The sequence below is a fragment of the Parus major genome, chromosome 2, assembly GCF_001522545.3.
Source record: "Parus major isolate Abel chromosome 2, Parus_major1.1, whole genome shotgun sequence".
Classification (NCBI taxonomy): domain Eukaryota; kingdom Metazoa; phylum Chordata; class Aves; order Passeriformes; family Paridae; genus Parus; species Parus major.
In genome coordinates this window covers 7,025,481-7,049,857 of record NC_031769.1, presented here as the reverse complement: position 1 = coordinate 7,049,857, position 24,377 = coordinate 7,025,481, and the positions used below count along the sequence as shown (strand labels likewise).

The 24,377-nt window shown below is 40.6% G+C and overlaps 1 protein-coding gene across 3 annotated transcripts in view; it reads right to left on the bottom strand.

Annotated features, from left to right (window-relative positions):
- DPP6 (dipeptidyl peptidase like 6) overlaps positions 1 to 24,377 on the bottom strand; it is a 539,231-nt gene that overhangs the window by 285,842 nt on the left and 229,012 nt on the right. The window lies entirely within an intron of this gene.

The window sequence follows — 24,377 nt, the reverse complement described above, 5'->3', positions numbered from 1 at the left end:
GTTAGGTGATCAGTTTGGCTGGACACACCCAAGCACTCAAAACCTTTACTAATTATTTTGTTTGGATGATAACTATAAATTTTATTTGCTCGCATTTGAAAGTTCAAGAGGCCCCCAGATGGACTCAGGGTATTGTATTGAAGCTTCCATGTCAGATATTGAGGTTTTCACTGCTCCAAGGAATTGGCCAACCCTGCCAGTTCTAACCAACACCCATGGCCATAGTTCAGTGGCAGCATGTTTTCTTGATGAGTTTAGTGATGCCACAGTATCAATTATCTTTAAATTTGTGAAGCAGAGCAGAGGAAAGATGATGAAGCAGACTTTACCAGCTCTTAATGCAGAACTACAGAATGTATAATTTAGCATTTATTTTACTGCTAGCATTTTCTATATAATGTGTTAGTGCACAAAATAGCGTATCAAATGCATTAGCAAACAAAAGCTATATAAAGACTCCTATAACCAAAAGGCAGCCTATGAATAATTCACATTTCCATGCATTAGGAGTCATCCAGATAAAACACATAAAGTGCACTTAACTTGTCCCAATGAAAAACTATAAATTATTTGAATAACTGTATATATATAATGTATATAATATCAACATAATACTTCAGTTACCTTAAAGGATAAAGTTGCTTTCTTGGATGACTTTGAAGACAATTTGCAAGCTTGCTCAATTTGTGCTGACAGTAATTGCTGTACAGCTGCCTGATTTAGACAGAGGGGGAAAATGGATGCACTGTGCAAGTTACAACACCAGAAGAAAAGCTGCTGGGCTACTTTTTGTGGTATCATTTGTACTCATTGACAGGACTACTGCCAGCTGTTCAATTATCTGTCCAGAATAATCCAGAATACACAGTGCTTTATTGGTATTTTAGGCAGGAAAAAAACCCTGCTTTTGACTCACGTAGTACTTAGCAGTAGGTAAAAGAAACACACATTTATTAGATTTATATGGAAGATTTGGGGTGCATTTCAAAACTATGATGACAGAAGAAATTGCCTATTTTGTGCCCAGAAATATAACAGTTATAAAGAAAATTATGGAGTGCTCTGATTCTAAAAAATTTGGGTTCATTATCAATAATAAAACAACATCAAACTACAAGTCTGCAAATACATGAACACAAAGTTATGTGTGTTTGCAGAATCAGCTGTGCACATTCAATTTTTGAGGTGTTTTTTGCCTCCACACAGAAACCCACCCCTTCATTACCACTGGATAAATTAAGATGGAACAGCCACAATTCATGGCATTGCTTCTGTGGGTTTCACATTTGGCCAAGAAACCTTCAAGCAAGCACCAAGCTGCAGCAGTAGATGATGACAGATATATCAAGTCATCAATGCAAAAGGAGGGAAATGAAATGGACAACTGTGGTTACAGGATTTAACCTTACAACAGAGGCCACACAGCCTATAGAATATTTAGGGCTCCTCTAATTAGATTTTTTGTAGGATTCAGCTCTTGGAAGGCATGTGAATCAAGGCTCAAGATATAAAAAGGGTCAGAAATTTGGTATTTATGCCCAGCTGTATACTGAGAACACAGCAAAAGCTCGGGACTCTGCTATAGGCACACGTCCTCTCAGACACATTCAGGAGGGCATTAATATGGTTTAGGTAATCAGGAAATATTGCCTTTATCCTCAACTCACTTTCTTCTTTGGGATTGCAGCTGACTAATTGCCACAAAATAATTTAGGAACAATTAAAGCATTTCTCAATGCTTGTTGTTCGAGAGCAAGTTCCTTGATGGAGTAATGAGCAAAGGCATACACTAATCACCCATTAACTGGCGGGGTGCTTAAACATCATTTCATCTTGCTCTAGAAAGGGTTGTGTGCTGCTTAATTTAGTGCCTTTGGTAGACTCAAGGGTTGAAGGCTGCTGAAAATGGGATCCAAATCTCTATTTAGTTAAAATGTCACATGATACAGCCTCATTGCCTTTTGACTGAATATTAAAGATTTATGCCTTCTCTTTCATCTTGTGATCTCTTGGGAGGGGTAATTGTCCTGTAGAATGAGTATAACAAGCTGCAAAACTGAGGCTCCACATACAGAAGTTACACAAATGATTTTCACACTGAATAGTCAAGAAAGATTTGCTGTGCAAAGGAATCAAGTCTGTATTATTTCCTGGATGTAATTTTGCTGTGCTATACCGAGGGGAGCACAACAGGGACTAATTCTACCCTAGGTGTCCTCAGACACAACCCATTTATAATTTAGAGAAGCAGATCTGTTTCTCTAAGCCTATAAAACCAAGTACAGGGAAGAAGTTTGCTTGTTCTCTCTTCATGTGACCCCAGAATGCAGAAGGCACAGAGTGAAATAGCGAATATTTTGTGCATCTCCAGCTTGACCTCAGCTTTCACTTGCTCCCTGCTCAGAAAAGTTTTGCCCTTTTTCTTTGCCAGTCTCCAGCTCTCTGTGCAGAGAATCTGTCACAGACAATCCTGAGCAGTTTATGAATTCCTACCTACATCCCCTCTCACTGCTCTTGCTTCTGACTGTGGTTGCAAACTCAGCTGAGACCCTGCAGAAAATCATCACATCCTCCAAAAGACTGGAAAAAGGATTCAAAGAACTCCTCACTGGCTTCTTATTTTTAATCTGACTTTTTAAACCCAGGTTTCTAAAGACTTTCTGATATCACTATCTTGTATGTGTGTCTGCCCTGCTCAATTTTGAACTTGTGGCTACTAAAAAAAAATTCAACAAAATAAGGTTCAACAAATATATTAAAATTCCTATTAGCTTTGTGCAAGTGCCTGGTAGGAAAGACAGATGAGAATAAAAATCTGTACAAAATGAAATGATAGATGACAAAAGAAATCATGTTAGGAGGCACTGGAGAATTCACCCCTAAGACCATCCATGGCAGAGAGGATTCAGAAAGTTCTCTAACTACTGAAGTACAGCTTATAAAGAAAGAAAATTATTTTTTACAAGGTTACTCAGATACACAATACTTTGTGGGGAAGATCTGTAATCCTCTGTTGCAAATAAAGTATGCACTTAACCTTTACAGAAGACATCTCACTTACCTGTACTTTTTTCTTTGTCAGTTAATCTGACTTTTAGTTAGCAGATTAATTTTATAAATTACATAACCAGAGAGCAAATGCTTGGTGCTTATTATAGAGTGCAGAAAACAAGACACAACTGGAGTGACTGAAATATTTCAGTGAGATAGCTGAGAGCTTTTGGCTTTTTGAAAAGTGCAGGATTCGAAAGACTGTGAAAGGCTCTAGATCTCTAAAAGTAAAACCCACATATGTATCACAGAATAAGAGTGAAATCTATTGTTGAACACCTGGTCAGTGTAGGAGCCTTCTAGCTAGTGTTTGTAGATAATTGGAAGGTATTGGTATGAATACCATGGGTAAGACAAACATAAAATTATGCTGAATCCTAGAGGATGCAATTTTTAAATCTACATTTTAAATCTACAAATCTGTTAGTCCTGCTAATATTGACTTGATACACATAGGCTGGGGCTAATTTACACCTCTCTTGGTGACCCTAATGGAAATAAAAGTGGGGCAGACACATTTCTTTCATACCCCAAATTTTTATTGAAATTCCTCTAGACACTGAGTCCTGAAACTCTGATTTCATTCATATTTATGTAGAAAAAGTATGACTATTGCAAACAGTGATTCAGCAGAGGAATTACGAGATCCCTTGAGATCATCATAACCTTTTATCATAACCTCACCCAACAAGACAAAACGAGGACATTAGGCAAGTCAAATTTTGCTTAGAGGCAGAGATTTTTCAAGGCTGTTTCACTGTCATTGATCAATGCACAAATCTAATCCTGATCACTGCTGTGTCTAAACCTTTCTCCCCCTCAGTGGATATTGTTTTCCCAGCTTGCTTGCACAGTGTGGAAGTGTTATTTCAGCAAAGGGACCTGTAGCCCATTGGTCTGGGGAAATGCTCTGAGGTTCCAAGACTGTGCAAGAAGCTGGTGACAACTGCAATGCAACCCCAAACCAAACACCTCGAGAGGAAGCTCAAACCAGCAGTGACCTGTTTTCCTTGATTACATTTTGCAGCAGCAAGACCAGACAGAATTGCAAATACAAAGGCATCTGTCAGGAAAATGAAGTCTCAGTATGGATTTCAGTGAGTCTGTAGCTGGAACAGGAGTTTTAAAATATTTATAGGACATTCACAATTCACGAGTTATAGGACATTCAACCAATCATGTTGTCAAAATCTCTGAACAGATATTGGAGGGTGCCTTCTATTGTAGAAATACATGGCAGTTGCTGTATGCTGACAATTGATAATAAGGATACTGGGAAAAAAAAAACCTAACAACCACAAAAACAAGAAAACAAACAAACAAAACAAAAAACCCAACCAAAAAAAAACAACAAAAAACCCCAAACCATAAAGGGTTATTTTGTCCCTGCAGAATAAAAATGCCAACCACAAGTGCTTCCTAGTACCTCTAAGAGTACCTCTACCCAAGTGTAATTTTACTCCCTGCTCAGTCATCATTTCACCTTAGCTGCCTGCCACCATCTTTGCATTTTGATCATATTTTCTGAAATCTGGCTCGTGACTGTGATGGAGAACAGCCTTGATATAGCCTGAGACAAACCCCAGTAACAAGACTGGGCTTGCACAACCTTGGAAAACTTAGCCTTAGGTCTCAAGCATAGTTTTGGGGCTTTGCATGGGACCACTGCAAGTGCCTATGGAGATGGGAGTAGGAAGGTGCTGATCTCTTGGCCAAAGGGATTGCAGAAGCCAAACTCTACTGTGAAAAGTTTTGCAGACCCAGAACATGAGGTTTTCTGTCCCTTAACCGAAAAACAGAGGAAACCTTCACCTGGGCCTTCTCCTTCCAAGTTCCCTATGAGTTTTGCCATCATCATGGAACTCGAACAGCACCCCTCATATATCTGATCTCTGCTCACTGCAAATCTTCTCCTTCCATCCCTTGGTTATGCAGCTTTTTATTCTCCCACCTTGTGCCAGCCCACCAGCAAAGCTGGTCACCCCAATTCTGCATCCTGTGGCCCTTTTCCAGTGTCAGGGTGGTCTTGTGAAGCTGCATTTGGCAGGCAGCTCCTCGCTGCTAGGGCAGGAGCTGAGCAGCACCAGCGGGGCTGGAGGAACGCGCGGCACAAAGAGAGCAGCGCACAGCAGCGCTCGTGTCACACATCCACACTGATCAGAGCAGCTGGGGATCCTTTACAGCCTCCTCGTGGACAGGTGGCTTTCACACTTCAATCATCCCCTCACTACCTGCGGATTTTCACTTCAAAGAGTTGGCAGTGTTGAAAAGGGGTTTTTCAACCTACACAGAGTTCATTTAAGTTGAGAGAGGTTCATCTTCCCCAAGTTTGTACTGCAGGAATGGCTTTGCTGCTACAGCGTTCAAAGTTCTCTCTAAACACCTTTTGGTGAAGCAATACCTCTCCTCCCTGAGGAGGACTGCTGCACTTGTACATCCACAGCCATGGGTAGTGTGACTATGGGGTTTTCATGTCTGCATAAGGAAATTTATATATATATATGTATATATAAACAGAATAAAGGTATCTAGGGACTCCACTTTTGAATTCTTCTAAATTACATTTGACATCAAGAACTCCAGATCTTGATCAAACTGCTATTTATGCTGAAGTATGTCAATTTTTTGCCTTTTTTCTATTCCTCCTCCTGCCCCCTGTATTGAGTTTGTGACCATTAGAGGAATCCTTGCCCCCAGCACTGGGCTTGCAAGTTGAGGGGATTTTGCTGTTTATGAGAAGGGTTTTTTCAGGAGCCATCCCTCAGCCAGGCTTTGGCTGGGTTCCAGGGAGGATGGGGATTCAGCTCCGCTGCACTGCAGGGAGGCCAGAGGACGGATTAGGGTTGGTAAGTGAGTAATGGACTTTGATACTGTGTCAAGCCATGTAAGAAAGTTATCTGAGCATGCCAGGAGCTTATAAATGAAAGAACCACTTCAGAGATGTGGGAAGAACAGACCTGTGAGACTTAATGACTCAAAGAAAATCTATCTTCTAGTTAGGAGATGAATCCTTAGAAGACTGACCTAAATCCCAAATAATTCCGAACAACGGCAGAAAGACTGAGCTGAGTGTAGACTTATCATTTAATCTTAAGTCTTTCTGTAGTACTGTAGAGCAAAAGATAATACAAGGAACAACAATCAGATATCCAGAATAATGTAACAATACATGAAGGAGCTTAGCATAGGCACGTAATAGCTGTGGGCTTCATTTGCTCTGTTTAGTTATGCTAATAGAAAATAAAGATTTCCAGAAAAGATTAGAAGCAAAGAAATTCAAAAGAAGTGGCCTGGAGCTTTCTATAGGCAGAAGTCAGAAATCCAGCTGAGTTACAAATCAATGAATGAATATATTCATTACCTTACAGAGAGAAAAATCATATTAGCACTACGGGTATTTGTTTACCATGGTTGTATTAAGATAATTTAATAATACCATATTTAGTTGCCTTAGAGAAATTAAGCTAATGTCATGCAAGTTTTAGAAAATAAAAGGCAGATTGGTTTGTACCAAGTTGGTGCTCCTCAGCATCGAGCTTGCTTTACATCAGCAGATGGTCTGAAACCTCTCATGAATCCTAACACAGACTGAGGTAAGTCAGGAATGATTTTCTCCACTATTAAGTTACCTGACTGCTACTGTTCCTTTTCTGTTCTGATTTTAACAAATCCTCCCCTTTCTTACATTTATTTTCTTTATCACTTCCTATCCACATAATCACACATTCATATATTCTGTGCAACTGTAATGCATGTATCTGCCACAGCATCTCTGTATGCCCTTCTAGTAAGTATGTGAAATTCAAAGTAAAATTATTTGTATTTGCTAGTTCAAGAGCTCCACTTGCTTAGAATCTCATGGTTCCCAACTCATATCTGGAGTCTACACAGCAAATTGCATCCTGCTGTGCTATCTTACCTGATAAAGGCACTTTCAGAATGCAAACCATGGACTGGTTCTGAAAGCCCTGCACAGATCCATCCTTTTTCTTCCATTACAGCACATCTCCCCACCGGGTGTAATGCCACTCCAGACCATTCCCAGTGCCAGGAACACACTGAGGCTCTCAGGAGCTGCTGTGCCAGCCCCCAGTGGTGTGATGTGGTCCTACTTTATGTTTTAATGCTGAATTTGCCCTCAGTTCTTTTGGGCTGGAGTGTACAGGTGACATTTTCTAATCCAGAAGACTCACACAAGACATGTGAGCCCATTTGCAGGTACTCACAAACAAGCTGGCTTTGAAAGGTGCTGAGTAACCCCAGTGCATACAACAGTGATATTCACAACTCTGGGAGAGCTTTACCCTCCTTTCCAAGGAGCCCAGCCTGGAAAACGAGCCTTGCTTGCCTCAGTGGACTGCTTCAGAATTAACTACTGCTTTTGTTGTCCTGAGAAATTTCTAAATGAGGGGCTGAGGAATAAATTTTGCCACAGGTGGCCTAACAGAGTGGTGTCTCTGGACCCATACCAACCACTCTGCACAGACTGCTTCTGCCAGAACAACATTAGCACTTCTTTATCAAAGCACTCAAAGCACTTCTGGTGCAAAAAGGAATTAAGAAACATCTTTCTTTTTTTATTTTTTTTTTCTAAGAGGCATCAAGCTAAAATATAATACAGTCTAAAAAGCAATTAGGTGCAATACCATCACAGGCTCATGAAGGCTGGAATTCATTGCAGCAGTTGCTGTTGAGCTCAAAAAACAAGAAACTGTATCTCTGAGATTGTTTGCCCTCTGCACATCTCACAAATTCAAAGACTATTGGATCTTGGGAATCAGTGACGGAAAACAGCCCAAATCACTCCATGGTTCAGACCACCTTTTTAGTGATGCAAGACTGGTCTCCTAAATCAATATTGTAGTGTTTCCTCTAGGTCAGTTGAAAATTTTAATACAATAACAAAAGGATTTAGTTGCATCTCCCATGAACTGTTTTATAGCTGAAGAGATGTTATAGGAAGTACAATTTTCTTTATATCCAGCATACATTATTCCATTTAAAATTTCATTCCATTAGTGTAAATTAAACTCCAACTTGTTCTGATAAATATTTTCTTGTTTTCCTCATGTTTACATCTTATATAAATATGTAAACAGTTATAAACTCACATCCACATTAGTTGTCATTAAATCAAAGCATTTTATACATATTTTAATGTTCTTTCTTACACTGATTGTTCCAATCCTTTGATCATTTCTTCCACTCTGAGTGTAATCCTATAAAAGACTTCTGAAGGAGACAAAAATAATTCACAGCAGAAAGCAAAACAAAGAGGCAAACATGATTTCTGGATTTGATTTGGTAGGAAGAGAGGCCAAGGGGATCTCTTTAAGATATTTTTAGAATCACTTTTATCACAAATCAAAAGGTAGAGTCCTCTTTACTTTGTGCTGGTGTACAACAGGCAGACAAGAAATTATGTGAGGAGAGAATGAGAGAATGAGGAAGGGAAATAGGTGCAGTTTAGAGAGCTGAGGGTGCCAGCAACAGCACACCCACCCAGCATCGCCTGCAGAGCAGAAATCCTGGGCACCAGGCTGAGCCCTGACCTGCAGCACCCCAAAAACTCCAGGTGGGAGTCCCACAGGCTCCTGAGCACTCAGTGATGGGGAAGCAGGAGCAGACTCACATTCAGGACAGTCCCAGTGGCCAAAGAAAGAGCCTGGGAGCTTTTAATAATGAATTTCACAGGGCTTACTCTCTCTGCAAAACCTTCATGAGCTGTGTCTGGCTACTCAGACACGGCCCTTGGAGTATCCCAGTGGTTTTCAGAGTGCTTAGGAGCAGAAATAGGAAAAATCTTCTCTGTTCATAACATTAGAAGTAGCAGGGAGATATGAAACAGGAGGAGGAATTTTCACAGAAACAAATAGCTGGCTTGAACCAAGAAAAAACACAAAAAAGCTAGTTCACATTCAAAAGGCAAAAAATTACTGAAGAAGAATCAATAGAGAACTTATGTGTCACCACAACCCCTATGATCTGTGGGAAAATATCCATGTGTACTTAAAGGTAAAGCTACCCCATGACATTGTGTTTAAAAAAAATAAAATCTGAGCTTCCTTTTATTATTTCATTGCTTTTAAAATAAGCTGGATTTGTTCTAAGTAGTATATACCATTACTGCTTCATTTTCTGAGCAAACAAATGATTCTGGCAGTTTTGACAGGGAGCACCACCACATCTGAGAGCTGGAAATCTGTCTGTAACATCTATTTAAAGCACCTCTGTGAAGAACTAAGTGTCAAAAAACTTCAGTCCACCCTACTGTGTATTTTAGTTGCAGCCATCTATCAGTGTTCATGTGCTCCAGAAGGGATTGTTCTTCACCAAAAGAAAGACAAAGTAATGATTTGTCCTTCTGCAAGAGGACTTTTTGCCCTATCAGTGCTGTACACAGCCTGAAACTGTAGCAGATGCATAAACCTCTTCCTTTCATGTGGTCCAGCCAGAGCTTGCTCCAAGTTTTATTGAGAGCAATGCCAGGACAAGAGAAGGAATGGCAGGAAATGCTCACTAGAACCCTTTCCAAACTCTCTACAGGTCAGATCTTGTATCAAAGGAAATGATCCTAAATTTTATCACACTATTGACTCTCCAGCCACGAGTCTGACCATATTCCCAAAGGGAATGCTAATGCCTCCCTCCCTTCAAGGATTCAGCTCTCTACAAGTCCAAAACCTAGATTTGATTAATGATTTGAATCATTAGGTATGATTGTGGGGTACACCAGAATAGCCCTCCTCTTTGTCACTGCACATCTTTATCCTCTGAGAACGTCTGTGGGATGCAGCTCAGCTACTCTAATGCACTAACACAACAAAAGTGTTCAAAACAAATGAGTACTTTTAATTACAGAGAGATTTCCACAACAAAAAATGGTATTCCCAGATGCTAGAGACTGAGACAACATATTAAAATAGACCTTCTCAGTCTCTGTGGCTGACAGAATTAAGCTACATGCTCTCAAATGTACTCTGTAAGGTCTCCATCCAACCTCATGGCTACATACTTGTGCCCTCCTGGTCTTTTTATCAGCAGGAGGGTTTCTGCTGGCACCACTCAGCTCCAGATGTTGTCCTTTTCTTTGTGCAGAGAAGGGAAAGAGCATTTCCTTTTTGTCAATGAGCAAGAATGATGAAATTACGACTCAGAAAGATGAAAGAAACCTCCCTTTTCCCCTCTTGTAGGTATTAGAAGGGAACAGCATGAAGACACAGATGTATTTTTCCTGTGTTCCTTGCATGTGAGCTGTTTGAAGCCAATGGCAATAAAAGGAATTCATCACAGGAGAAAAAATGTCCAGAAACTGAACGATGGTATGTCTGAGGTGAGGACAAAAGTGATCTGGGAGCTGCTCTGGTAGTGAAATGCAAAGGAAAAATCTTTGGGTTATTAATTTGTGGGAAAACTGTCCAAAAAAATCAGGGGAAGGAAGTAACCACCTTCCTGACCAATCCCCCAGATGAAGATATCTCCAGCCAAGGCTGGAGAACACTGCTTTTCACCATATGATATGAGGTGTGGGCAACAGCCACATCCTGCCTGAAGACAGGGACGGGTAACACCTTGCCATGGAGCACCCAGTAAAAGGCAAAGGGAGTCAGTCCTTAGGTTTCAGTAGACCCCAGTGTTTGCATAAACAAACTCTTTATGAACTGAAAGATGTGCCATTTTATTTGCTGCCATCAGAAATCATTACTTTTACATGGCTTTTACACTCACCAAATTTGTGCAATTATGCAGACTTCTGCATTTGCCATTTGCAGAGGCATTCTGAATTATTAGCACTGCTTGTCTAATGCATGCAATTTTTTTGCCAGAAGGACACCATACCATTAATTCTGTACCCTCTCTAAATGCAGCAATTATCTAGCAAACAGTTATTCTGTGCCACACTTCAAGGATACTTTCACCTTCCCACCCTCCAGTGCTGTTGCTGGGCAAAGGAGAAGTCACAATTACCCTTGAGGGAGAGAGGGTCAAGAGGAGCCCCAGGACAATTTCAACATTCTTTAAAACAAAAAAAAAAACCCAAACAAACAACACACACACAAAACCCAATAATAAATTATTATACGTAGGCCTTTACTATATAACACTGAGTGTTATTTGCCATTAAATTCTGCACATTAGTTCCCATGAGTATAACCTATAAAATTTTCTGACTAAATATTCAATTTAGCAGGGCACATGCAAATTAACCAGCAGCAGGAACACTGGACCAGGCTCACGTGCTTTCTTGCTTATGTAAATTATTTGTGGGATCAAAGATGCAAGAGCTCTCAGGCAATAAACATTTGCCCTCCACTCAGAGGAGGAAAACTCTAACTGAGATGTGTAAGAAACCTCTGTAGAAAAGGCCTTTCTCGATGGAGATGTCAGAAAAGGGGACAGGGCTGCTCCCTGCTCAGCTTTTTGTGTTGGAGAGGAGTCCAGCTGTGCCAGTGAGCTCTGTCACAGCCCAGTTCCACAGAGCACAGGGAGCCCTCACCTCTTTGGGGCATGGGGCGGTAGCAGGTGCCCCAAGGAAGATCTGCCTTGTGCTGGGACCATGGTCCAGGGATGAGCAGGACAACCCATCCCTCCCTGCCTCTCCCTGCCTCCCCTGTGAGCCCTCAGAGGATCACTGAATTGCCAGTCAAGAGTCACTCTGTTCTCAGCCAGAGGCTTCTCCACATCCCTCTAGCAAGGAGTCCACTGGTCGTGTTAAAAATGTGTGAGGTGGGAGCTTTCCTTTGGCATCAATATTTTGTGAGTCCTTTAAACACAGGCAATAAAAGGCTCATATTTTTTGCATAAACAGATTTTTTGCTAAATGTAAATACATTACATTCAGCTTCTGCCCCACTGAACCTAATCCTAACCCTAACTTTTTGGAAGACAAACCTGTTCATTGGTTTGTTTAGGTTTTGTTGGGTTTTTTTTTTTCTGCCTGGAAGAGGATAGGTGCTATTCAGGAGCTTAAATTATCAAGACTAGACTTAAACTCCTACATCCAATCCTGGCACAGAGACCCTTTACTTCCAAAAACCCCAAGAGGACCATTGTGGCTACAGAAAATGAAGCAAAGGCCAAGTCCCAGCTCCCCATCTTTGCCCTTTAGGATGTGCTGATGTAGAGAAGAGAGCAATATGAGACTGAGCTCTGGTGCAAAGAGAGCCTTCCACCCTGGAGGTAAATAATGATGATCCTTAAGGTCCCTTCCAACCCAAATCATTTTGTAATTCTATGAATGCAAAATCAGAGAAGCTGTTTGTGTCATCCCTGAACAGGAGGGCTGATTTCTTGTGCTGTCCTCATCCTTTCCCCTCCCTTCGTAATTTAAAAATACAGCAATTATGAATATGTTGCATCTCATTTAAATAAGAAGATTTGCAGCTACCTCCCTGTGCAAGCAATGCAGCTAAGTCCCCATGCCACATGGCTTGTTAAATCAGATGCATTCATCCAGAAGACCCTCAGCATCAAAGAGCTACAGTAACTTATTGGAGGTCTGCTTATGACTACAAGGATTTTACTCTGGAAACCTCAGATCTCATCATGCACAGTGAAAATGCTGACTAGAAATGCTGAAGTAGATTTCATACAGCCTGCTGTCACTGCTAGCAGTGATTACAGACATCCATCAGCACTGCATCAGTATCTTATGAACAGATGTGCAGTCAACTTCTTAGCACAGTCTGTTGTGAAAGGAGGCTCACAGGTGAAAAGTGATTTACAAAAAAGAGTTAAACTGGAAATACTCATTTTCATTTTCATTTGTTTGCTCAATTTTCCGTTTTAGGCTGCTGAAGTGTTTGAATTGCAGTGCAATATTCTGAGAGCATAATTTGTTTTGTAGAAATTCTGCCCCTGTGCTACAGACACCCTGATGTCATCCCTGGAATTAAACAAGCAGCCTCTCTGATATCTTCAGATGAAATAACCTGAAAGGAGCTTCCTAAGGCAGCCAAAATTGGGGGTGAAGGGTTTTCCATGCTGGGAGCGTCTCCTTTGCAGTTTATTGCCAGGGTTTTGCATCCCACAGCGGAATTTAATTCCCACTTAATTCCAAGTCCATCAGAGGACCACCCTTAAGTCCCTGGTCTGTGTAGCTGTGGCTCAGCTACATCTCAGTCAGGTCTATCCAAAAACCTCACAGCACTGCCAGGACACTGAACACCCAATGCCATTCATTTTTCAACAATTCATTAATTTTTTCTGACGGGGCAGTAAACATTTATAGATATGCTCCCTTTTATAGGCAGTTCCCACAGAAACCAGAAGAGCTGTTGTCACAAATGGAATTGCCCATCTGAATAAGGGTTTGCAGGATCAATGTGTTGAGTTTCAATATTTTTTTTATCCATAGGGGTTTGCAAAATTCTCATAGAAAGCAGAAAGCAGCTTTTTAAAACAGCACATGCAACACTTGTATCTAATGCTGCAGTAGGATGTATTCCTAGCTTGCTTTACCAACTCCACTTAAAACCTTAAATCAAGCAATTTAAAGCCTGCTCACTGAGGTTTGCAAGCATGTGTAAATTATTCTTTAATCCAGTTTACACTTAACAGCATTACCACAGTTGAGAGTCCCCTACTGACCTCAGGGATGGAGCAGTAAAAGAGCTGCCCCTTAAACATGAAGTGAATTAAGTAGTTCCCCTATTGAACCAACACACCACATACTAATATTTCAGTATAATTAGAAAACTTCTAAGAGTTATAAAAGGAAAAACACACAGCAAAATCTGTAATGTACATTTCTATTGATTTATAGGGTTTTCTTCACAAGTTTCACGACACAAAGGACAGGCCCTGAATAACTAAAACCAGTTTAAGCAAACTCATCTTTGCAAGGAAGACCTCTGTAGCACTAATTGTTATGCCCAAGAACATATTACTAAAATGTTATGTTCAAGAACATATCAAAATGTTTTTCCTTATTATTTTAAATCAATGCAATTTGTTTTCTACCACCCTCACTAGCAAAATGCTTCTCAGAGAGCAACAAATGGCCAAATGCCTCCTCAAGGTGAACATTTGACCTTTCCAGTTCCATAAACAGAAAGTTAAAAGCGATTGATTCACATTTATGTGGGAATGGTTGTTTTTGAACAGTTTTCTACTGGTTCACTTGTCTGGGCAATTTCCAAGTGAGTCCTTTGAGCATGGCTGAGTCCTGGGCCAGGACAAGAATCCCCAGAGGGGAGAATGGTGGAGCCTCCTGATTCATCCATGAGAAGTCCATGAAAGTACAGGACTTGAAGTGGGCACAGCCAAATCTTCCCACAATCACAGGAACTAAAACCCACACAGAATCATAGACTCTCTAAGCCTGTAAAAGTCCTCTTTGGACTGGAAAAGACCACTGGGTCCAAGCATTAACCTGACTGCCAAGTCCACCATTAAACTGTGTGTGTAAACACCACATCTACACACTTTTGGAACACTTTCAGGAATGGTGACTCCACCACTTCCCTGGGCAGCCTCACATCTCTTTGGGTGAAGAACTTTTTCCTAATATCCAATCTAAAGCTTTCCTAGCATAACTTTGGTCCATTTTCTCTTGTCCTATTGATTGTCACCCATGGGGAAAGAACTGACCCACACTGGTCTACAACTTTCTTTCCCTGTTGCTCCTTACCTAGGGACAAAGGAGTCTGAGGGACTGGAGCTGATCCCAGCAGAAGCAGTGGTGGTGGGAGCTGTTCCATCCTAATCCCTTTCCTCCTCCTTTCCTCCACCTGATCACAAAGCCAGCGAAGGGAGGAGCGGAGAAAGCAAAGGTAGAACCACAAAAACAGAAATCCTGACCCCTGTGTTGCCCTCTGGCAACACAATAAGCAGATCCCCCAAGACAGCTCCCACCCCTGTACCTCAGATTTGGGGTGTCTCTGTCAGCTTTTCTCCTCTCAGCCCCCATTCCTACTGCCAGCACTAACCAGATCATCCTCAGGCAGGTCCTCGCTGCTCAGGTTGCCAGAGGGATGCTCCACCTCCACCTGGGAAGGCACCCATGGGTGCTGCAGGCTCATCCTCTGCTGCAGGACCTTTCCTTCAGGATGTGCTCAGCCCAAGCCTCTCCCCACCTGCTTGTGCTGAGCGTCGTTTGCAGACTTTCAAATGCCTCCTCCCTCTCCTCTCCCAGTCATCCTGCCCCCATTAGTGCCTGCTGCAGAGGATGGGAGCAGCATCCCTGAAAATGGAAAGTGGGGAGAGTGCAAATTGATGGGCTGTTGCAACCATTAGCCTCTTGTCAAAAGCTACTAGAGGGAGAGGCAGAATAGAAACCATCAGGAAATTTCCAGAGATGCGCATTCCCTTCCTAAATCCATCTTTGCTCATTCAGACCTGGGGCCATCAACTCCCACATCAGTTCTTGCCTGGGCAGAGCTGCTGCAGGATGCTCTGACACAGCACAGCCCAGAGCAGCTGTCCTGCACACAGCAAAGGAAAATGGAATTCTCCAAATTGAACACTGTGCCCTACTGATGGACAAGCTGGAACCTGCACTCGTACCCTGTGCCCAGCAATGAAAGGGCAGATCACTGCCACTCGAGGAAGAAGGAAAGCTCTAAAAGTCTGGACATACTTTCTGTTAACAGGTTAAAACCCTAAAAGCCTTGTTGCCTTTAAGGCTGGGGCTCAGGCTATAATTCTTTAAAAATATAATATATTATTACATCACTTAAATAAGACGTTCTTTTTGCATCTCAGTCCCTATACATGCTAACACAAGCTACTTAAAATAATATTTATCAAGATGTGTATTTAAGAATCAGAGAGTCTTGAAAATTGCTCCAGAATCAGTGTTTTTATACCAATTTACAGCCTAAAATACAAAAACTGTGAAGTAGGAAAGTACAGCTACCTGAGGGAATCAGTGACAGTTCCAGGAGCTCTTCTTCCAGAAGAGAACAAATTGCTGCAGCCCATTACCATAAGCATTTTCCAGAGCAAATTACAGGGATTCTTCAAAAAGGCATATTTTCTCCAAACACCCCTTCAAATACTTAGCATGAAAGGCCATAATAGGGTTTTATAGCCATCACAGTCTATTGGGTCAAAAACACATTAAAAAACCTGGAGCTTAAACACTTACAGGTATGATGGATCACAGTGGAGTGTCCTATTGAGTAAATAATGTCTGCTCTAAAGTCTTTTCTAAATAAAGGCTTACACAAGAGAATCAGTGGCTTTGCAGTAGCCACTGTATACTTCCATACCGATTTTCATGTTTCCATGACGATTGCTTTACTTTTTTATTGCTAAGAAAACTCAGCACGGTGTTTTTTTCCAAGACTGAGGCAAGTGTTAACCAGACATCTCTGCATCAGGAAGAACCATTACTAACAGGGTCTCAAAACTGCCCAGTACCTGAGGAAAATGTTATAACCCTCAGTCCTCACCACAGCCCAGCATTCTCATCAAATACCATAATCTGTAATTTGCTTTAGAATGACTGTAGGCAGATTTTTTTTTTTAGCAAATGTACTCAGAACTGAGTACAGAAAGATTGATTGCTTATTGTTTCTGGGTTTTTTTGACCCTATAATTCATTTCCCTGGGGTTGTTTTTCTGGTAAGCCTGGCTTTATGTCCTTACTGGGCTGAGTTGGCTGTACCTTCAGGAGTGTTTAGTAACCAGCCACTTCTCCAGCAGGAGGGGATACCTGCAGAACATTTTGGGAGATTTAACTGTCAGTGACATATTCCAGCCCTCTGGAGATCAGCGTGAAGCACAGGCCAGACCAAGAATTAGTTGGAAACAATGAGAGGCATCCCACAGATGTCAAAATCCTCTGGAGAAACAAAAGTGAAGTCTCCCTGGTTTTTGCTGAAGGACATTCTATTTGGTGTGAAAAATGACAGATACTTTTCAAGCAGTGCTATCTTGGAGTGTATATAATATTTCAAAAATATCTTGAAAGCTTCATATTTTAATAAACAGTTCCTACATCCATTTTTTATTAATATGTTTTTAAAAGAGGAGCAGAAAATTAACAGTGTGAGTCAGATCATCAAGAAGTCATAAATCATCACAGCTCCACTGGTTTCAATTTATACTGCTTGTGAAAAAGACTCTCTATACCTTTCTGGAACCAGAGAGTGAATTCATCATCCCCAAATAATTAAGGATTTAATTTAATTATCTGTTAATCTCTTCATTTTATGACTGGATTCTGAAGGATGGCAAGAACTACGGAGAGCTATTGCAAGGGATGTTAATGATAAGTACAGTGTAAATCATAATTTTGATATATCCATAAATACTGAGCAAGTTAATGCTGAGAGTTAAGTGGAGGAAGAGACTGTGTGCCATATCATAGACATATAATCTCCTGCATAAATATATTATGGCTTATTATAAAAGCACACTCTGCACAATATAAGGTCTAACCCTTTTGGTTTAATCCCAACCATAAAAGCCTTCTTTGAGATTTTGATGTACTTCTATCCAGAACACTTTGGAATTGGAAAAAAGAGGCAACAGTAGTATTTAAAACTGACATTTGATTCTGCAGAAATTTAATTTTGATCTATATTACCCTGAAATGCCAGGTACCACAATGATGGAACAGGGACAAACGCTTCAGGGAGAAGAGCAGAAAATGCATCAATTAAAGGATGCCTAATAGCTTGCAGTTAAATAGCTTTCACAAATAGGAGTAAAGGACAAAGCATTCAGCTGCACAACAACAGACACAGCTACATGCAAATAAAATATTTCTATCCAAGAAGGACATTTTGTCTCTTGCAACTGAACCGCTCCCAGAGCCCATTTAAGTACCATGCTTTGACTACAGTAATTATCTCATGTCACTTAATATGATATAATGTCTACTTATGCTTAATGGATCTGTTTTAATTTCTAAGGAAACTGCCTGTTTGCACAAATGAAACTTGTATGATGATTAAAATATAATTTTCACTCAGGCAATAACACTTTTCAACAAACAAAACCGTAAATAGAGATGTTACATCTATTTGAAGACAGACTTATAAATGTGAATGTCCTCTAGTATTCAATGCCCTGACTATAAATTGCTGTATATTATGGAAATTAACTATTTCTCATCATTGAATATCAAAGAAATGAAAGAATATAAAACCAAAGCTAAGTTAAAGTAGTCAAATCAATGTTATCACTAAGCAAGTCAACTGAGCTTCAGATCAGGGAAAATACACATTATTTAACTAATAATGCAACATAATTTACATAATTAACTGATATCAGAGCCCCATCTTCTGAAAGCATCCAAACAAATGTATTTAAAGGCTTTTAAATTCCTTATAAAATGGCTACTCTTTGCAGCAAATTTAACAGTGAGAAAAACTAACCCCAAACTTCTCAAGGAAACCCAGTTCATGAGACATCAGAAAGATGCCAATTTCACTTGTTAACATTAACTTCACGTTTTTTAGAGAATCATCTGTTTAATTTCTCCTATATACAATCTATGAGAGACATGCAATTGTTTACCAAGTAAATATGACAATGTATTATTATTTAATTTGACCATCATGCTAGATTCCAGTGCTGCAAGGGCTTTAACCATGTCCCATTTAGTTCACCCCTACAGTATATCTCAACTCTAAAATACAGCCTGAGGGGAAAAGAGGTTTTTTTTTTTTGTAATGCCTTTTTTTATATTCATCCTACCTTGAATGGCATTTTTTAAAGGCCACAGAGGAAATCAGTTTAGCTCAGTTTCCTCAAGAGCTCTTACTGTATAAATGTTGTTGTTGCAAATTCTCTGAAACTTTTCTCAAAAGTCAAATAAACTTGAATGGTTAATGTCTCGAGAAATTTGCGAAGATGCAGATAATATACAAGAAAAAAAAAAAGCAAATCAAACCTGCAATAAAAAGTCTGATCAAGCAATGTTCATGCAGTCAGACAACTTGTCCACAAACACCAGAATCATCTGCTCACAATTTATTTCCTACCACTGCAGTTTTTCTAATAGATTGATGTATATTTTTCACTCACCCTCCATATTTTTTTAAATCTCTTCATTCTGGACAATTTGGTTTTGTTCATCTCTGACTTCTGCAGATCACATACATATCCTATGTGGCTGTAGACATATTTTACAGCCAGTCAGGAGCCTAAAACAGCAGAGTGATGGATATTCTTGAAAACAGAGGCACTCCCTGGCTTTTAATGCTGCTTCCAACAACCACACAGTTCACAGCTCAGCATAAAGTAACCAATAGCTGAAGATAGGCATAAAAAAAAAAAAAGCAAGCCAAAATCCCTTCCTTGAGATGATACAGGGAGAAGTCTTGATCCATCCAGTGCTTGATTTAGGTCATTGAAAAAAAAAAAAAAAAGAAAAAGATGGTATTATGTCAGCCATCCAACTTTAAGATGACTTGTGAGCTGACAGTCATGGCTCTTTAAAGCACTGAGTCTTTACAAAGGGATTGTTTTAATCCTATATAAAAAAAAAGAAAGAAAAAACAAAAAAAAAAAAAAAAAAAGAGGAAAAAAAAAACCCCCAAGCTACTTAAGCAATATGGAAATCATATGATATTACAAAAATATCTGCAATGTGCTGCAAGGGAATGAAGCTGAGAAATACCTCATGTAGTGTATTCTAATTTATTTCTGTGGTTTCTTAAGGGTGGGATATTTGTATGATTGTGCACATCTACAGACCTGTCATTCCTCCTAAATTATTTTTAACTCTTTGTCTCTCTTTAAATAACAATAAAATATCATGTAAAATAGAAAACACAGCTATGTTAATTTTTAAGTTCCCTGAAAGTCAATCAGTTACTCACAAAATTGTACAATATTTTTATGAAGGAAAGACATCAGTGAGAGTATCTGTCCAAGGGGGAGATCCCATAGAAAGCCCTAACCATAAATATTTTGATCAAAGTTCATGCTACCCAGCTTACAGGACACTATAAGAGAAAAGAACCATTTGGTTTTATTGTTCATACATCTGTGTTTCTTGTTTTCCCTTTTATAATTTGAGGAAATGGAAAAGAAAGCAGAAAGAGTGTAAAATATCCCTCTCTAGTAAAACATAACCCCCCCTACTATATCTCAAATCCTTTTCTGGAATGAGAAAATAAGTTTGTTTGACAAACACTGATTTATTACTGGCAGTTACAGCTCCAAAGCTGATCTTCTGCAGTGTGGGGGAGCATAAGATGCCACCTCTACAGATGTGACTACACAGAGGACACCTTTCTGAAGTGTCAGCTCTGATGGGAGGCCTGGTGGTTGTAACCCAGGTGCCGGCAGGAACTCGTCCAGCAGAGTTTATATAAGAGATTTGCTTTGAATATCTGCTGTTGTGAGTAGCTCTCAAGAAGAAAAGGGCTGGTCACCATATTCTTAAGTGACTGATGCTGCTTTCTTTGTCACCATACATTTTCACCTCTGTGCTACAGCATCACAGAAGGAGCAGCACAACTCCTCTTCCCATCTTACAACACAGTGCAGTGTGTACTTGATCAGATTCCACTGAACATAAGACCACATTTGATATTCTGGTCAATATCCACACAGCCCTTATGAAACCTTTTCTGCATGAAAAGGCAGAAGTGTTGTGGGGCTGAACCTGTAATGTTCTAATTGTGCAAGGTGCCATTATTCACATGGTACAGCAAACCCATATGGGGATGTGCACTGACCTGCAATTTGGGACCTGACCCACACTTCCTAATGGCTGTGAGATGTTCCACTAAATGTAAAGATCCTTTTCAAATGTGGATACCAAATTTTAGTCGACATCAAGAGCTGTTGTGTGCTAATTATGGAAATGACAGACTGGTCCTGTGGATCTACTTGATTATTTTATTCTCACATTTAGTATTAGAGTCCTAATGTTGTTCCATGAGGAGCATTCCTATTTATTTTAATGGCAATGGAATCTGACCTTTGTTCAATAAAGAATAAAAGTGACTCATCTCATGTTTATCTGAAAGGACTAGCTATACCTCATTAAATTTCTTCATACCCCCTTAGCAATCAGCCTCTCAATTACCTAACAGTATTCCAAACTTTTTCAGACTTCATTTTCTGTCCTTCTGGCAATGCACCCTTAATCTGACTGCCACTGAAGAGACGAAGAAGAACATTCCAATTTTCTTAGCATTTATTGTCAGATTAGTTAATGATTAGTTAGATGTAGGAGAATGTGTAGAAACCCTTCTTGATGCTGTGCAATTAGCATTGAGGCCCGTAGCACTCCAGTGGAGCTCAGTGCAGACGAGTGCTGTTCTGGGAGCACGTGCAGGCACAGCTGTGTGACTCCAGCCTGGAGCTGTGCCTCTGAGCAAACCCACAGTGCCAACTTTATGCTGACATGCTGCCCACTAAGAGCTGGGGCACTATTTCAGGGCTATGCTCCTCTTTCCCGTCTTTTTATGCCCCACTAGACACCCACAGCTCAAAGTGCACCTCCCTGGGCTCCAGTGATGCCCAAAATGAAATGGAATCTCTCCCTGGGATGGTTCCTCTAAGCAGTAGAAGAATGTGATTTGTATTCCTTTCTCCTCCAAAGATGGGAATGAACTTCTGGTTGTCCATGCTGTAAGAAGCAAAATTACTGTTAATTAATTACAATTAGTTTTGCTTGCTGTGGCCAGGGCTTACAAACAACACAGCAAACCCAGGGCAAGGTCAAGCCAAATGTGACTCTACCTTGTGGATTTCTCTTTTGTGGTTTAAATGTTATGGTCAGGAGCGAGAGAAAATATTTCTTCTGAATTAAAGCCACTGCAGACTCATTCAAAATGCTTTCACCTAACCCAGTTAAGGGCTTTTGACGTTCTAATGTGCTGAAAAGTGGCTTTCAGCACATTTTTAACGCGGTTTCATGATAAAATCCTAATTCAGAAATAAACTGCCATAGTTCATTCACTCTACTCATTACTCTGACAGATCCACTTTAGGAGAGCAACTTCTCTCTAGACTCAGGAAGTCTGAAGCCCACAAATGTCAAAGCACTGGCTTTTCCCAGGTCTTGCTGACAAGGTGAGGGGGTTTGAGGAGGTCGGAGAAGAGCCCAGATATTAATGACCAAATCACTCTCTCATGTCCTTCACCTCCTTTCCATAAACTCTGACCTCTAAATAAACCTCCTTACAGCAAATACAATGTTATTCCTGTTCTCTCTTTACTGAACCATAAAACTTCTCCTACATGACCCATACTTTGGAAGAAACAGGTGAAGAAATGGAGACAAACACAGGCACAAAAAAAGCTATATTGCTGTTTTCAAAAAAAAGCAACAGCAACTGTGAAATTTCCCACAAGTTCTTACAGATTATATTTCAGTATTAACTTTCTCCATTTGGCTGCCTTGGTGGGTTACACATTTGTGCCATTGAGCAGTGGCTGCTGCTGGGGCTTTGCTGCTTTGCTTCCAGTAAGGTGAGATGCTCAGCTTTTACCCAGTAATTTAGTTAAACATAATGGAGTGAAATCATCCCAGAATATTTACTGCAAGCTCAAAATCCCACCTCAGCTGCATTTACTGAGTGCAATAACACTATGTGTGTTCCTGTAAGTATAATTTGGTTCCTATGGTGGCTCTCAAATTAACAGAAGAGGAAGAAGATTTGATTGCAGTAATCGATCACAGGATTATAAACCACCAGTGTGGAAGGCAGTGAGAACAAATCTGCACTGCAAGGAGTTACTGGGAAAGTCTCTGCTTTCCAGTAAAGACTGAGAAATATTAGTAGGAAATCACAGAGTACTGCTGACACCTCATTTGGATAGTGGGGGTCACTCATATTCATGAGAAATGAAAACAAAACAGGAACAGAAGCTAATAATGTCTGGCAAATGATTGGGGCAGTGGAGAAACTGTCTCATGACAGAAACTGCTGGAGTCTAATTAAAGTAAGGCTGCCATCTATAAATATACTGAGAAAGGAAGCAGAAGTGGGGAAGAGCTATTTAACCCCAAATTTAACAGTGGCACAGGGCAGGTATGCATAAACCAGAACGAACAAATGCAAGCTAAAAATCAGAAAATGGTTTGTGACCATCTAACTCTGGGGTAACTTCCTAATACAAGCAGAAAGGAGAAAATGTGACACCAATCTAAGATTATTGTTGAGTGGTTTATGAGGGGGACAGGATGACAGGGTGCCTGCATCATGACATCCTGAAAAGCTGCTACCAATTTCCTACTCCTCACAGGGCTCTCCTGACACAATTAGGCAAACATCTTTGCAAGCTGGACCTGATGCTCAGCTGCACCGTGAGCACCAGCTGTGACCCCTTTCTGCCCCCTGTGAGAACACAGTGGTTCTCACTGTAAGAATAAGTGGTCTTAGAACTGCTCTAAATTTCTCCATGTAATCCCCTGGGTCCATTTGGCACCAGGGCATTACCTGCTCACCAGGACATGATCTGATCATACCCCTGCACTGGAGATCAGTCACAACAGCCAGATGCAGAATGTTCTGACAAGCAAATATAAAAATCCAAACAGACAAACAAAAGCTAATAAAAAGCTAACAACCGAAAGCTACAAAAGAGGAAAATATATCAATCTACAGTCCTGTTTGCTTATGATGTCCTCTGAAGTGAAAGAAGCAGAATCACACTCTGATTCCCAGCACAGCTCATTAATTGACTCTGAAAATGGATATAGTACCCCAGAGCCACAGCCCAAACCAGTGAAAAGGGAAAGTGAGATTCCAAACTCATGGAGAGAAATACCAGAGCAAAAATCTCCCCTGTATTATTGCAAGAGAAGTAACTGCTGGAAGTAAAAGAAGGACTGAAACACCCAGCTCCCCATCTCATTTCATGAAGATCTTATAATGGCTTGGACATGTGTCAGTATAGCCAAGCTGGGATGAAAACAGGTGCAAACACAAGAGGCCACAGCAACAGAAGATGGTGTGTCCAGCTCTGCCCACAGATAGTTGTGACTCATGAATAAAAGCCTGGAGAGAGGAATTTTCACACCTCCAGCTTCCCCCTTTCGCTCCAGCCTGAGCTGCCCATTGTAGTCTCCAAGGATGATGACAGCTTTTGGCCAAAATACAGAAAACTGACGTGTTCTGTTCTTCCCCTGCCTCCAGGACTGGTTGTACTCATTGTGCCACTGGCAGCACTGATTCTGCTGCATGCTCAAAGGCAGGGAATTGGATGCCAATTCACCCCCAAGCAGTATTTTCCTGCTGACTGCCACTATCAGGAGATTAAGGACAACATGCCCATTGCTATCCCACCCTGCCCTGTCAGATGGTGCCCATGGGAGCCACACAGATGTCTGAACACAACTCCTGCTCACTTTATTTCAAAAACAGACAAACCCAGGAGATACTTTTAATGAAGTTCCTCCCTTAAGT